The sequence below is a fragment of the Peromyscus californicus genome, unplaced genomic scaffold, assembly GCF_007827085.1.
Source record: "Peromyscus californicus insignis strain IS unplaced genomic scaffold, ASM782708v3 Scaffold_22__1_contigs__length_63687245, whole genome shotgun sequence".
NCBI classification, from domain to species: Eukaryota; Metazoa; Chordata; class Mammalia; order Rodentia; family Cricetidae; genus Peromyscus; species Peromyscus californicus.
The window spans coordinates 1,130,914-1,147,837 of NW_026294525.1; the positions used below are offsets into that span (position 1 = coordinate 1,130,914).

General features: G+C 39.0%; 1 pseudogene; it reads left to right on the forward strand.

Moving 5' to 3' along the window:
* Positions 1–13,975: 13,975 nt before the first annotated feature.
* LOC128118726 (60S ribosomal protein L12-like) lies at positions 13,976–15,402 on the forward strand (annotated as a pseudogene).
* The last annotated feature ends 1,522 nt before the right edge of the window (positions 15,403–16,924 follow it).

Below are 16,924 nucleotides of genomic sequence, written 5' to 3' on the forward strand. Positions count from 1 at the left end.
TGTCTACACACACACACACACACACACACACACACACACACACACACACATACACACACAAATACTTCAGTTAAAAAGATAAGTTCACTGTAATGGTAGCAAAGAACACTGATTTAAAAATAAATAAATAAAAAATGTCTCACCTACCAACAATATAATAACACTTCTTATTTTTGCTATGTTCCATAAGGAAGGAAAGAAAAAATGGAAAGGAAGGAAGGAACAAAGAAAGGAGGGAAGGAAGGAAGGAGGGAGGGAGGGAAGGAAGGAAGGAAGGAAGGAAGGAAGGAAGGAAGGGCTACTTCTTTGCTGAAAAAATAATTTAAAAGGAAAGCACAAAGCAAACCATTAATCTTCCCACCTTAGCTTGGTGCAGATGTTTTCAAGGCTTTGGGGACACCTGCTGTGCACCAGTCCTAACTAGTGTGGGCATCACCTAAAGTCAGTGCACCGCCTTGTGTTTACAACCTGGCAGTGCTCACTCCCCTGCTCTGTTTCAGCAGCTTACAAAGGACAAGAAATTAATCATTCTAGGCAAATTGGCTCCACAGTAGTGGAAGTGAACTCCGCTGATTCATGGCGTCAAAGATGGAGAAATCCATGCTCTTAGTAACATGAAAAGCAATCATGGGCTATCCTATTAACATTTACGCTGAGCTTATTTCTATTTTTTATCTTTTTTTTGTCTCTTTTCTGATGTTTATTTTCCTGCATTTGGTAACTAACTTGGGATGAATGCCCATTGACCTCAGGAAATGATTTAAGGGTCAGCTAGTTGCATGTTAGATCCTCCATTCATTATTTCTTAAACTTTTAGAAAATTTTGTTAACAATTCTGTTTGGGGAATTCCTTAATATTGAGCTATGCAAAACATTTTAATTAGATTATATTTTGGTTAGAAATAAATAATAAATACTAGAAAATCACATTTACAGATTTTCAGACAGTTTACACCTAATTTTAAAAATAAAATATTATTTTAAAAACCCTTAAGATTGAAGTCCACAAAACAAAAATTAACTTATAAAACAATACAGGAATTAAGACAGGAATGTAGATATGAGTAGAAATTGGTTTTTGTGACCCAGAAAATTTACAAAATAATAAGGTAGGGAAAAGTCTATGTGTTGATTATGTAAATATAATTGCGCATGTGTTCTTCCTTGTTTAAGTCACCCATTATGAATAAGTACTTCTGTTTCCTATGTTCCTGTGGGATATCTCAGGTCAAATGTCATCTCTGGCCTCAGAATGGCCTCTTAAAATCATGTCTCTCCTTCCTCTAAAAGCAGGTGCATGAAATAAACCAGCAGGCAGTCAAACTTGAAATTACATTTGTGTGTCCTAAATCATGACATTCAGTCTTGAAGAGAAAGACGAAAGCACAGATGTCTTTTCACCAAAGGATCCATCTCTGTGGAGAAAAGAAAAGGAGGGGGTGGACAGGAAATCCCAGAGACACAACACATTCCTGTTTGCTCAACTGAGTGCTTCCACAGACCTTCTTTGTATCAGACAGAATGGAGACCAGACTTTCACAAGTGGTCAGGCCAAGGCTGGTGCTGCACATTCTCAGCAGTTCTCAGTATTCACCCTGCTCTCTTTAAATGACAAAATAGAAAGACAACTTTATACTTGATTATTATGAGTCTCATTTCTAGGGTAAGCAGGAAACATTTTGTGCTATTCAGAAAGGAAGAAGAAATGTTAAGACAAGCATCTGGACCACTTTGAGACCATCCCCTTGAAAACAGTATCCTTTTACACTCACTGATTCCTCAACTGTTTTATATTCTCACATGTAATCAGCAAATTCCCCAGAAGGAACATTTTTAAGGAAAGCTATTTATGTCTGGAAACGAAACTTGAACACTAAGATAAAATAGTGCTGTATACCTGCATTTTTCTTCCATTTTCAAATGTGAATATCAGGATGTTTCCCAAATTATACTATTGGTCTATGCTCTATTTTAGTTCTTATGATTTAGATACATATTTTAGCATTTTGATAATGCAGAAAAAAGAAAGAATTTTTTACATAACCCATCTTTAAAAAGTAATAATCCTAAAATGTAGCACACACCTATAAGCCAGCACTTGGGAAGCTAAGGCAGGATGATTGAAAGAGCAAAGCCAGCTTGGGCTCTATATAATGCACCCTACACACATGCACACGCACACACACACACACACACACACACACACACACACACATACATGCACACACACACATGCACATGCACACACACACATGCAAACACACGTACACACACACACACGCACGCGCACACACACACACACACACACACACACACACACACACACACACACATCATAGAAAGGAAAGCCTAGTCCCTACATCCAGTCTGAAAGGTTACAATTCATTGCTAACCATCCTCCCCCCCCCCCCTTTTTCTTTCAGTTTTTCAAGTCAGGGTTCTTTATGTAGCCCTGGCTGTTCTGGAACTAGCTCTGTAGACCAGGCTGGCCTCAAACTCACAGAGATCCACCTGCCTCTGTCTCCTAAGTGCTGGAATTAAAGACATGTACCTAAGACAGTGTCCAAATCAATTAACTAAATATTGCTTGATTGTATTTAAGAGTAGACCTTAGGTACTATCAATACATTGAAGACAGAAAGAAGAATTGCAAATTACTTTTTCCCTCAAGGAGCATAAAATCAACTGAATACAATTTTGGATTAACCAAAAATATAAAGAAGAAACCTAATCAAAGGAATAGCCTACATTTTTCAATTGTCTCTTTAAAAAAAAAAAAAAGAGGAGGACCTTTGATGCTTATCAATTGATATGCTCACCAAATAATTTTTTGGAAAACCTGAGGGTATCCTTTATGTATACTGTCAGGTAAGCAAGATTAAAGTTTGACACAGTTGTGCTAAATAACCAGGATGAGAGTATCTTAATTTTCCAGCAGGATTCAAGCTTATATTTGACAATGTTGCATTGTGTCAAACATACGAGGCTTAGCCAGAGGAAGAAAATCTCTTGAGACAACGGTGGTGTGCTATGAGTCTGAACTCAGCATTATGAGATGTTCCTTTCTTTGTTTTATTTTCTATCGTTAAATGTGTTAGATATAAGATTACAGTGTTTGACCAAGAGGTTCACAGACTTGAACACAAACTGCTACCAAGGGGATTCCTGTGGCCTCAGTTTTTCATTAAGTCCCAAGACTCTCTACTCTAGACATACAAAGCTCTGACACATCCCTTGTGTTTCTAGATAACTCCTGCCTTCCAATCCTTAGGAATGCCTCTTCATATTCTGAAATACTCTCCATTTACCTGCTGCTACATGACAAATTAAACTTAAAATTGTAGCTTAAAACAGAAAAAATTTACCATTGTATGATTTTGATGTCTGAGAGCAATTTGACTAGTAGATCTGGCCCAGAGTCTCCCTCATAAGATCAATTTTAGTGCTAACTGGGGCTGCAATTGAGTCAAGGCTCAAGTTAAAGGATTCACATCTAAGTTTATTAATATAACATTGACAGGTCCAAAAAGATCCAATCCAAAGCTCACTCATAGGGTGTTCTCCACAAGGCTGATTCACACCTGTGATCAGGTTTCTCTAGAGATATCTTAGAGAAGACACAGAATAACAGTCATTTAGGACACCATAATCTTGAATAACCTGATACCAGAAATATGAACTCATCATGTCTACCATGTGGTGACTCAACAGTGAAGTTAAATACTGATAAAGCTGCCAAAATTGGAAATAATCTAAGTAAATATTGCAGGCATATAACCCATCCAGTTACCCAATATACTACAAAGAAGGACTGTGTGCCCTGATGATCATGAGGCTGACGCGAAGTTATTTTCTGTCATTGACCAGAATGGTGAAAGAATATCTGACAGCATGTTGCAAATCTGGGAAAAATATTAAAATTTTAAATTTTAAAATAAAGGCATGTACCGCCACCCAGCTTCCACGCTAACTTTTGATACTTGACTTTCCTTCTATGATGAGTGATGTGTCTCTGTATGATATGTGCTTGCATATGTGCATATATGCACACATTAAAATACAGCAATACTCACTTTATCCACTTTAAAATATTTAATAATTATTTAATAAACATCCCGATAGAGACATGTATTTTAAACTATTCTTCAACAACAATATTCATCAAGATTTGAATTCCTAATAACTTATTACAGGGTTCTGGACACTTAGCTTTCTATTTCTGGAATTTGAGAAAATAAGAGATTTGACAACATACACAAAGGCAAAGCAGTCAAGAGGCAACCAGAACACAGTTATGCCTTAAGGGCCTTGCTAGCTGGCATTATCAGCAGGGTTCGTAGAAAAACCTCCTGTCCTAATCCATCCCCATGCAGAATAGGTTTTGTCAATTAATACAATTTAAACAAATGTTCTCATGAATAGTATGCTTAGACAGCATTCTAGGAAGGAACACGTATTTTGTTGTGCATCATCTTTAGCATACCTTGTCAGATAATTGCAAGGTCCCTACCAGATTGCTGTGTTCAATGGCACCTCACATTTTTTTTTTTCTCAAAACCTTGGAAAAAAGATCACGTGTTTAGGAAAAAAATCTTACATTGATTTTCCTTAATTTTTCAAAAGTAAACAAGTAAACTAATCTGTTATACAACTGGATACTACTCAGGGACAAAAAGAAAAATACGTGTTGGCAAGACAAGCAGATTCAAATTGCTGAACAACAAAATGGGAAAGCTTAAAAAGGCCACAAGCTGTATGAGCCCAACCATGTGTCATTCTGGAAGTGGCTAAAATATAGAGTCACTTACAAAATAATTTGGTTCGCAAAAGTTTAGAAGAACGGAGGAAGGGTATATTAAGTGCAGTAACACAGGGTATTTTAGAAGCAATGAAACAATTCTGCATGGTGCTATGATGCTAGATTTAGGACATTGTGCATTCAACAAAACCTATTGGATATAACATAAAGTGGTGTGTTCTAGTTGGGAACAACCTGTCTATATTGGTTTTCAGTTTAATAACTGTACCACACAAATAGTGCAAGGTAATGATGATATGAAAGATTTTGACAGAGAATTAACCTGTGGTTTTTATACTACTATCTTATCTTTTCTCCTTATCCTTATCCCCTGCCTCTGAGTGTGTATGTGCAACTGTCTCTGTATGTGACTGTCTGTGTATAGCTGAGTATTGAACTCAAGGTTTTGTGCATGCTAGACAAAAACTACACACCCCTTTTGTTAAATTTTGAGACAGGATCTCACTATGTTATTAATTCTGACTTTCAAAATACTCTGTAGCTCAGGGAGGCCTTCAACTCCCCATATTACTTGCCTGTGCCAGTATTTGTAAATCTAAAGCTGTTCTAGAAAAGAGAGTATACTAATTTTAAAATGAAGGAAAATGAACTGCAAGGTGAAATAATGAATTATGCCAGCATATGGCTAACTATGATTTATGATAATACATCCACACACTTATGTATAATTCTCTCCAGGTAAACTATTAATATGTTTACCATCAAGTTTTCTATATTAATTTATTGAGAGTGGACTGGGGAGTAAACGAAAGTCTTCATGCATGTTAAACATGTGCTACATCTCAGTCCCACAACAATAGTTCATTAAATAATTCCCATCTAGGTTATCTTTTAAAAGAAAGAGCAGAAGACAATTATATAAACCAATCCACAAAACTGTCAAAGTTTGTAATGCTATAAAAGAAGAACAAATAATAACTCTGCCTAAACAGAGATGACTCAAATCAGGATGATTTCTCATTCCAGGTCTTTAGAACTTGGCATCAGCCTGACCTACTTACTATACAGACATTAAGCCAGACTGTCCAGTTCAAATTCTGCTAGTTGCAAGGAAGAGAAAGAAAAAGGGAAAAAAAAAAACACACTTCAGGCAGCCTGCGCAGTGTTAAGGTCTTTGCTGCTCAAGGGTTAGTGCTGGAACTAGCATTGCAATGACTGGCCCAGGCATGCCTAAGCCAGTGTCAGGAAGGCACAGCCAGATCCTTCCCTACACTGTTACATAAGGAAACATCAGAAGAGGTGGAAGCCAGAGGAAAGGTAGTGGGGGATGAAGTGTAGCACGGGTTGCATTTCAATTTAAATGAGCTCAAGATGGAGATTGGGTCAATCCAATACTAAGATGTATATTCGGGAAGATGTTCCCTGCTATAAACCCTCAAAATACCCTTTTCATAGTTTCCAGCAAGTAGAAGAACTATAAAGGAAACTTAAAGACACATCTTCCCACTTATCCTTTCTATAAGGTAATGTTCCATATTTCAAAGGCTGTTTTTTACAGAATCACTTTTATCACCCAATACCAGTTTCCTAGCTGGTGTGAACAAGATGGGGGAAAAAGCATTTTTAATTAACAAGGAAAACCACAATAAGATTAGCAAATGTAGGTGAAAATAGAAATACATTAGTATTGTGTAACTTCAGCAACTGGACATGTGTCTCAGACACATGCCAGGAGTCAAGATGAGTAGATGCCTTCCTGGTTACAACAGCAATTATTCCTAACCTGCTGTTTATTGACCTGAGAAATCTCCACTTGACTGGCATTTTGGAATCACTGTGAAAATAGTGATATGGTTTGGATGTAACCCCCAGAATTCAAAAGTAGAAACTTGATCTCTGTAGCAGGAATCTTAAAAAGTTCTTATTAATAAAATCAAACCTGAGGCCAGTTATTGGGGTGAAATGCTGGAAGGTCAGACAGACAGAACAAGCCACAGCTAACCTTACCTGGCCAACTTCTCAGCTGGTCTTGTTTCCTCAGACTGGAAGCTTCTGTGTCCTCATCCCAATGGCTCTCAGCTGAACTGCTGCTCGAAAGCCTGAAGCTTAACCAGCTAAAAACTTCTAGTTTCTGGTCTTCACGCTTTATATACCTTTCTACTTTCTACTGACACTCCCTGGGATTAAAGGCTTGCTTTCTGGGATTAAAGGCATGAGTCACCATGCTTGGCTGTATCCTTGAACACATGGATTTCTACCTCTGCAATGCTAGGATTAAAGGTTTGAGTGCCACCATTTTCTAGCCTTTGTATCTAGTGGCTGTTCTGTCTCTGACCCCAGATAAGTTTATTAGGGTGCACAATATTTTGGGTAACAAAATACCACCACAGATCTCCAACATTACAGTGTTGGGAGATGAGGACTAATGGTGTTTGCACTGTGGAAGGGGAGTACTTTGTGAACAAATTAATGTTATGGATAATAATGACTCTCAGGCAATTTTCTCTCTTGTGCTATTTTCCCTTCTGCTTTCCACCATGAGATGACACAGGAAGGTCTTTGCCACATACTAACACCTTAGCAGATATCCTAGCCACAAGAAAAGGATCCAATAAATTTCTGTTTATTACAGATGACCCAATCTCAGCTCTCCTGTCACAGCAGCACAAAACAAAGAAAGATGAACCAGTACTACAGAAAATTTTAAGATGTATTCTTGGCAATCACACACTAAAATATCAACATGGACTTTGAAGGGCACTCTGAAAATTTTCATTTATAACCCACATGCATTAGTTATTTATATAACATCAATGGAATTATATTTTTAAAATTCTATCAATGCTAGTATAGATTTTAGTGATTATTCTAAATCTTACCAGCTCCCTGGAAACCAGTGTTCCATCAACAGCACTATTCATTGTTTGAGCAAGAAAACTCTATGGCATTGGAAACTGTCCTGTGCATTGTAAGATGTATGAAGCATTCCTTGATTCTACCTACTAGATGCATTATCACTTTGCTGTAACAACAAAAATTCTTCCATGACACTTAGCTGTCCCTTTGAGAGGCAACATCACTTTGTGTTTGTGTTGTAAACTTCTGCACTAAACTGTCCCCAGGAATGCCCCCCCTGCACCTAGAATCTATTTGAATGGACTGAGTTATAGGGAAATTGCTATTAAATAAAGGTTCCAATTAAACATTTATAACCTGAGCTGCACTTACATCAAGATGATTTTCATGGCAATTGGATCACTGCCCCTCATTATTCAATACCCTCTACTTCCACCTAAAAAACAAACCATTAATCTGTGATACTCAGTTCAAAGGCAAGAGATTCCCAAATTGGTTTTTTACTTCTCCTCAAAGGTATGAGTGACTCCTCTCCCAAGTCTTTTTCTCTTCTTTCCCTCCTTCCCTTCATCCTTTCCTTCCTTCCTTCCTTCCTTCCTTCCTTCCTTCCTTCCTTCCTTCCTTCCTTCATTTTCTTAAAGATTTTCTATGTGAATGTGTGTTGGGGTGTCTGAAAAGGCCAGGAGAAGGTAGTAGATTCCTGAAGCTGCAGTTACAGGCTGTTGTCATCACTGAACCAGGGTTCTAAGAACTGAACTCAAGTCCTGTGTGAGATCAAGAAGCACATTTAACTGATGAGCTTGTCTCTTCAGCTCTACTTCTTCCAATTCAATTACTAAAATATATTTCACAAACCACCATGCACAGTGCACCTCTACGTTCAAGAATGAAGTACTACAGACTATGATTACAAATCAAATCTCCCTCATGCAGTTTATATTCTACAAGAAAGGTAGGGGAGAAAGACAGTCGTAAAAGATAGTAACAATAATGGTACAGTCTAAGAAAAATAAACCCTCAAGAACTCACAGAGCAGATACTTTCTGAGAAAAGGCATGAAGAGGAGGGTATGGGTAGGTAGTGGAGCTGATGGAAAGCCATGTCAGAAGCGGGGACAGCGACTGCCCTTTAAGGCATCCTTATGTTCCTCCACATCTTCCTCAAGCACTAGGACATGACAAGAGGCAACCTTGCACTTGAGGTATGCTCAATGGTCATCACAGGCAGACATTTTTTAAAAATATCTATTCCAGGGCTAGAGTTGGGCGGAATTCTTGCCTAATATATACAGAGCTCTAGGTACAACCCAGCACAAGGAAGTAAGGAAGAAAGACAAAGAAACAAAGAGAAACAGAAGCAAACCTTTATTCTAAATTTGTCTTCTACTTGTAAAAGTGAGTTTTGAAAATGTCTAAACTTGAGTTTTGTGCATTGCATGGAATTCCATATACATCTATATTTACTAACCTATTACTAAGTTTTTTCCATATTTATTTAAAGCAAACATATTTCCAACAAACCAAAATAACCTTCATTAGGTATATGACATTAAGTCAAAGTTTTGTGGAGGTTGACTTTCTTTTTTTTTCCTCAATAAAACTGATAAGAACTTACTTAGGTGTGCCACCTGTGATTTTTCTTATGTACCAAGTTTCCATTCCTCCTGGATCATTCAGCTTTGCTGTGGGACTTTGCATCTTGCTGCAAGACAAAAACACAGCCTAGTTAAATTGCGCTGTTTATTCTCTGTCACAAAGGACTTAATGATATCTATGAAAAATCCACAGCCTTGGCTTCTGTGAATACAGTGTTCTTTCCCCAGGACAGCATTCCTTCTGAGGTGATCCACTGTCATATGTACACACCAAAAATATATATATAGAGAGAGAGAGTCCTCATCTATCTGGCCTTCCTCTCTCTCTGTGAGAGTCTACATCCCTCTTTACCTGTTTCCCACTTGCATGCATCATCTGCCATTCCTGACAATGAGAAAAGTGTTGCCTCCTGTGTCTCCAAAAGAGTAGAAGTTTCAGACTGATGGCTGAGGCAGAAGCAGCCACTGCATTATACATTCCATGTGACATGATTTCTATTCTTTATGGGGCAGTAACCCATAGTTTCTCAACAAATTAAAATCCCAGCAAAAACCAATGCTATGCTCAGTCTGAAATAGTGACTTTAAGAAAGGAAAGAAAATTTGCAAAGATTCAGCCTCTGTGATGAAATCTTGGAGAGAAGTGTCCTAGCAATTGGCTAATGGCCTGGGGCATGGGTGGCCAGTGGCCAGGAGAGTCCGCTCTGTAACCTGGTGGTGAGCAAAGAACCCTCTGACCGGAGCTCCAGTCTTCACCTGCAGTGATGCCTGGGGAAACATGCACGCTTACTCTTCAACTCTCCCCTCCTCCCTTTCTTGTTCTGAGGTCAAGGAGGTATGTTGATACTGCACACAAAACTTTCAGCCCCAGAATCCAGACAGGCAAAACTAGATAATCATTACAGGTTACTGTAACTAGCTAGATCTTAGTATTCATTCAATAAGAAAACTTTTCAAGCATATGAAGAAATTAAATGTTTGCCATTGTAAAATGCCAAACTGGAATAAGAAACCAATCATCCTAATTTGCAGCACAATGATAAATACTTTAACTTTAAAGGAAAACAAACTTTAAAATGACAAGTATAGTTTAGACATTCTTGCAATCTACAATGTATAATGCATTACCCCTCTACATATTTTTTTCGATGGTGTATGGCTGTTGTTATAAAATGTGATACTCAATTGTATATGACTTCCATCAGGTTTGAAGGGGAAGAATTTTGTTCTACATGAAATGCTAAAAAACATTGTACCTTTGTGTGTGTGTGTGTGTGTGTGTGTGTGTGTGTGTGTGTGTGTGTGTGTAGTGACATATATATGTGTGTGTGTGTGTGTGTGTGTGTGTGTGTGTGTGTGTGTGTGTGTGTTTATATTGATGCCAGAAATGCAAAACCAATGTTTCCATAATGTAGAAGAGGGAAGAAGCACTGGCGCCTTTTGAATGAAGGAATAACAAATTTTGGGTTACATTTTCACAGGACCACTACATATGCATCTACTAATAAGGAAAAATATGAAGAAATGGATAGCAGTTCTGTGGGTACAGTGAGGTAGTGAGGATTATCTTACTTAAACGGGGTGGTAATAGAGGTTGTGAGAAGGGATTAGACTATTCTAGACGTATTTTGAAGACATGGATGATAGATCCAAAGTGAAAGACACATGCTAAAGGGGATTCAAGGATGACATCCAGGTTAGCTGAGAAAACCTAAGACCTGAGATTTATTCTAATTGACACTAAATTACCAGTCACATGCTAAGGTCCACATTTCCTACACAGATATTATCATTATAATATGTTTTGCTATATAAATAAGTATAAGAGAGACCCCCTGACATCATGGCAAGTACACACACACACAAGGAGATACAATGAAGATCATGCCCATAGGGAAAGTTGACAATGAAGGATCATGACAGCTGATCTTTGCTGCTAAAGTTGATTTTACACATTACCACCCTAGGTCACCAGAAACATCTGGTCAAAATTACTATTTCATTTCTAATTATTTAGCCACAGGTTAAAAACCCACTGACTACTTCACATAATTCTATAGCTATGCTTAGCCTTTATTAACACCACTAATGTCACTGTGTGTTTATGTCCAAAATCATAACATGTCAAAAACAAAACACCTTACTATACTTACTCTAAAATAAAGGGTAACACTGAGGAGAACTAAAGTCTTATACAACAAACAACTTCTTAATTTTATTACTTGTTCCAAGTCAGTCAAATAATATGTGCAAAATAAAATCATGGCTAAAGTGGCTTATACTTATTGGATGTTCACAAAAGATTTCAGAGGGGTACATTGTTTCAGAAAAGCAAATTGTGCCCCTTCAGTCCTTGCTGTCTGAGATGAGGTTTCCAAAAACATCTTATAGTGTCACTCTATCCCTTGTCTTGGTGAGATGGCTTATTGCAGTGAATCTGGTGAGATAATTTCTGCTATTGTAGAAGTCATTTTGAAGCAATTTGTTTGAAATGAGCTATAGAAATATGGCCACTGGTTTCTCATTCTTGCTAACAAATACATACCGTTTTTTGTTGACTGAAATATTACCAAATTCTCTTTCTTCCCATCAGTGTAGGCTGCTCTAATAGGATTCAGTGATGCTGTGCTTCTGAATTTGAACAATGCTGACAGCACTGAGATGCAGGGCTTCTCCACTGGAGAAGTTGGAACACAATTATTGCTTTTGTTTGCCTCACATGCTGCTGGGTTTTCATGGCACACTTGGGAGCATGATGACCTCTTTCAACCTCTTTGAGCAGGTGTAGCCAGAAAATGGCAAAACAAGTCACCAAATACAGGAGTATAATTCTATTTTGCATTAAAAAACACCTGCCCAATGATGATTTCAAAAGAGTCTAAAGCTGGAAACACAAGCTCAAAAAATGTTTTTAAGCTGGGCAGTGGTCGTGCATGCCTTGGGGGGGGGGGCATTTTCTTTTCTTTTTTTCTTTTATAATTTAATTTAATTTTACATATCAGCCATGGATTCCCTTGTCCTCCCTCCCCCCGCCCCCGCCGCCTTCCCCTAGTCCACCCCCCATTCCCATCTCCTCTAGGGCAAGGACTGCCCTGGGGATTCAGCTCAGCCTGGTAGATTCAGTCCAGGCAGGTCCAGTCCCCTTCTCCCTACACCAAGGCTGAGCAAAGTGTCCCTGCATAGGCCCCAGGTTCCAAACAGCCAGATCATGCACTAAGGACAGGTCCCGGTCCACTGCCTGGGGGCCTCCCAAACAGTTCAAGCTAATCAACTGTCTCACTTATCCAGAGGGCCTGATCCAGTTGGGGGCTCCTCAGCCATTGGTTCATAGTTCATGTGTTTCCACTAGTTTGGCTATTTGTCCCTGTGCTTTTTCCAATCATGGTCTCAACAATTCTCACTCATACAATCCCTCCTCTTTCTCTCCGATTGGACTCCCGGAGCTCCACCTGGGGCCTGGCCGTGGATCTCTGCATCTGCTTCCATCAATCATTGGATGAGAGTTTTAACACGACAGTTAGGAAAGTTTGGCCATCTGATCACCAAGGTAGGTCAGTTTGGGCTTTCTCTCAACCATTGCCAGTAGTCTATTGTGGAGGTATCCTTGTGGATTTCTGGGGACTGCTCTAGCATTTTGTTTCTTGCTATTCCCATGAGATCTTCATTTATCATGGTCTCTTTTACCTTGTTCTCCCTCTCTGTTCTTGATCCAGCTGGGATCTCCTGCTCCCCTAAGCTCTCTTTCCCTCGACCCTTGCCCTTCATTACCCCGCCTCACGTCCAGTTTGCTCATGTAGATCTCATCCATTTCCACTTTGGAAATCAATATGGCACTTTCTTAGAAAATTGGGAATCAATCTCCCCCAAGACCCATCTATACCACTCTTAGGCATATTCCCAAGGAATGTTCAATCAAGGGCACATGCTCAGTTATGTTCATAGCAGCATTGTTTGTAATAGCCAGAACCTGGAAACAACCTAGATGCCCTTCAACTGAAGAATGGATAAATAAAATGTGGTACATATACACAATGGAGTACTACTCGGCAGAGAAAAACAATGACTTCATGAGGTTTGCAGGCAAATGAATGGAACTAGAAAAAATCATCCTGAGTGAGGCAACCCAGACTCAGAAAGACAAACATGGTATGTACTCACTCATAGGTAGATACTAGATATAAAGCAGGGATGACTGGACTGCTACTCACAACTCCAGGGAGACTACCTAGTAAAGAGGACCCTAAGAAAGACACAGGGTGGTGCATGCCTTTAACCCCAGCACTCAGGAGGCAGAGGCAGGCCTGGTCTACAGAGTTGAGTTCCAGGAAAGGCGCCAAAGCTACACAGAGAAATCATGTCTCGAAAAAAAACAAAAAAAAAAATGTTTTTAAGGCCACATGTGTATGATGAGCAGATCAGCTTTCACTGATCTAAATGAGGTTCATTTCCAATTGTATAGTCACTGTTCTCTTTTCAACCCACTGCCTAATGTTCTCTCTGTTTCCTTTTGTCTCTCCGTCTTAGCAGATCTTTTGAATGTCCACTCCTCAAGCCAGAACTGCCTTGTACCTTGGAGAATGAAAATAATTTACTTTTTCTACTATTTCCAAAATTGTTCCATTAAAACAAAAGTTTAATATAATCTATTGGGGGGCTTTTATCTGTTCTTTGTAAGTTGAAGTGAAAATGGGAGAGAGGAGTGATGCCTTCTTGATGCTTTGTGATAGTTTATGCAGATTGTCAATTTGACAGGATTTAGAATCACCATGGAAACCAAGTCTCTTCTTATGTCTATAAGGGATTATCGAGATTATGTTAAGGTGGGAAGATACATCATAAATGTGGGCGGCAACCATTCCATGGACTGGGGCTCAGGACTTAAAGAGGAAGCAAGCAGAGCACAAGGAGTCATGACTCTGCTTCCTGACTGTGGACACAGTATTGCACCTTCCCTGCCATAAGTGACTGTATTCCCTGGAACTTTAAGAAAAAATAAACCTTTCCTTCCTTAAATTGCTGTTATTGGGGTACTCTGTTACAGCAACAGAAGTAACTGAAGTATGTCCTTTCTGCTTTACTCTTCTTTACAAACAGGAATCAAAACAAGTCATAGTTTCTACACATATATGTTCCATAGTTTGTTTGTCCTAGCAAGGGAATATTTAATAAATATTCACTGAACTTCCACCTAGAAAGAAGCATAATGGTAGACACCATGGGATACTGAAAAAATATTAAAACTCACCTGTCCTCAGAGACCTCCAATCTACTGGAAGGCCAGAGAAAACTCTAGCAGCAAATTAAGTATAAGAACAACCTAGCTACAGGTGAAAGTGAAATGCAATCCAGAAATAACTTTATAAAGGCCTAGACTCTATTAATTAAATAAAATTACAGTAGCGATGATAACACTGAGGCATCATTATTATTGTCACTCAGCAGGATCGTGGTGTTCAGAAAGCATCACAATGTTGAATGCCCTTTCACATTAATGCATGCAGCTGACCTCTTCTTAGAGCATCTCTTACTATCCATGTTTGTCAGAAAGAAATCAAGTCACAGTGAATTATGTCTCCAGAATCCAGGTCTCTAACCTAAGATAGATGGATAGCTTTCTGCTTTCAGCTGGGGGTGGGTGGGTATGTATGGTGTACCTTCCTTTGGTCATCCAGAATCAGGAGTCATCTGACATGAGCCACCTCCACCTTGTTTGATTCCAATGAGATCAAAGTCTTGTACCTGAGGCACACCCCTGCCAAGGTCAGTGTCATATCCATCTTGGTCCCCAAGATCAGTCTCCTGGGTCTGTCACCCCCTGGAAAAAAGATGGTGATGATATCTCCAAAGCAAACAGTGACTGGAAGGTCTGAGAATGACAATGAGCCTGACCAGAATAGACAGGTCCAGACTAAGGTTGGACCTTCTGCCTCTACCCTGATCATCAAAACACTTAAGGAGCCACCAAGAAACAGAAAGAAGCAGGAAAACATTAAATACAATGGAAATATCACCTTTGAAGAGACTGTTAACACTCCCTGAAGATGCATCACTGGTTTTTAGTCAAAGAACTTCCAAAACTATTAAGGAAATCCTGCATACTGCACAGCCTGTGGGCTATGATGTGGGTGGACATCACCCTTGTGATGTCATAGATGACATCAAGAGGGGTATGGTGGAATTTCCACCTAGTTAAAATTCAGTGAGAGAAAATACTTAATAAAAGGTCATCTAACAAAAATAAAGATAGATAAATGATCTTTCTAAGACTCAAGCTGTACCATTTTCATATTTTCTCATTGAGTTTTAATCTTTGGAATTTGAAACAACTCTATATTAACCTGTCTTCTAGTTTTCTGGGCATAAATCTTTGGTGGAGCTATATAAAGTACAAGTTTGATGGGTAGAACCCTTAGGAACAATGTTTGTGGTGAAGTGATGTACATGTAGTTGCCACAAGTTGCTGTGGAATAATCCCTTTGTACACTGTGAAGATTTGTTGCTGTGATTGGTTTAACTAACAAGCTGACTTGCCAATAGCTGAACAGGATAAAGTTAGGCAGGAAAGTCAAACTGAGAATGATGGAATGAGGAAGAGCAGAGTCAGGGGAGTCACCAGGAGACACAGAGGGAGCAAGACATGCTGGAGGACAGGTAAAGCCACAGGCCACATGGCAATACATAGATTAACAGAAATGGGTAAATTTAAGTTGTAAGAGCTAGTTAGTAATAAGCCTGAATTGTTGACCAAGCATTTATAATTTATATTAAGTCTCCGAATCAGTTATTTGGGAAGCAGCTGCCAGCTATTTAGGAGCAGGCAGTCAGGACAGGAAAACTCCACCTACAAATGACTTCAAACTCTCTCTTCATATGTGTTCCCTGTTCATGCAAGGACATTGTCTTTATGCCATTCAGCTGTCAGTCGTTGAATGCAGGGTGCTCTGTAGTGACAGCACAATGTTGGGCCAGTAAATTTCCATTAGCTAATGCAACTCTCAAAAAAGTAATCAGTGGTAGACCGTCAGAAGCCATTAGTTAGAGTGAACACTCTAGCTGTGGAAGTCTAGATGGTGTATCAAAGTCTGTGATAAAACCAGTCAGAGAAGGTAAGCAATACTAGAATAACAAGTTAAACTCAAAATGCCAGTGAGTGCACAACAGAGGTTTATTTCTTGTTCATAGAACATACATAGTGAAATCAAATTTCTCACATAGGCAGCTCTCCTCTAGAGGGCAACTTAGTGATCCATGCTGCTGCATCTCCTTTCTCCATCTTCCCTCAAGAACTTTTTACTGATTGGGTCTGAAGATGACATATAACCTACTCACCAGTTATTGGCCTGAATTAATCATGGGGCTCTGCAAGAAAATTGGGAAGTATGTTTCCATGTTTTTGGAAAGGAGAGCCAGACAGTATATTTACATAATCTCTTCAGCTACTAGGATAAACTACACTAAAACATAAACTCCCCAGCCAGTCAATCAATAAGTACTAGTCATATTTTATATAATAGTACCACGTTAAAATTTTTGATAATTAGTATAAAGAAGAGAAGAATATTAAAATACCTAGATGGGGTGGGGAAGTAGAGAGATAGTTCAATGACTAAGGTCGTTTGCTGCACATCATGAGAAAGAGAGTCAGAACCCAGAACCTACATAAAAAGCTAGGTATCCTGTAAATGCCTGTAACTCCACACATACACACTCACATG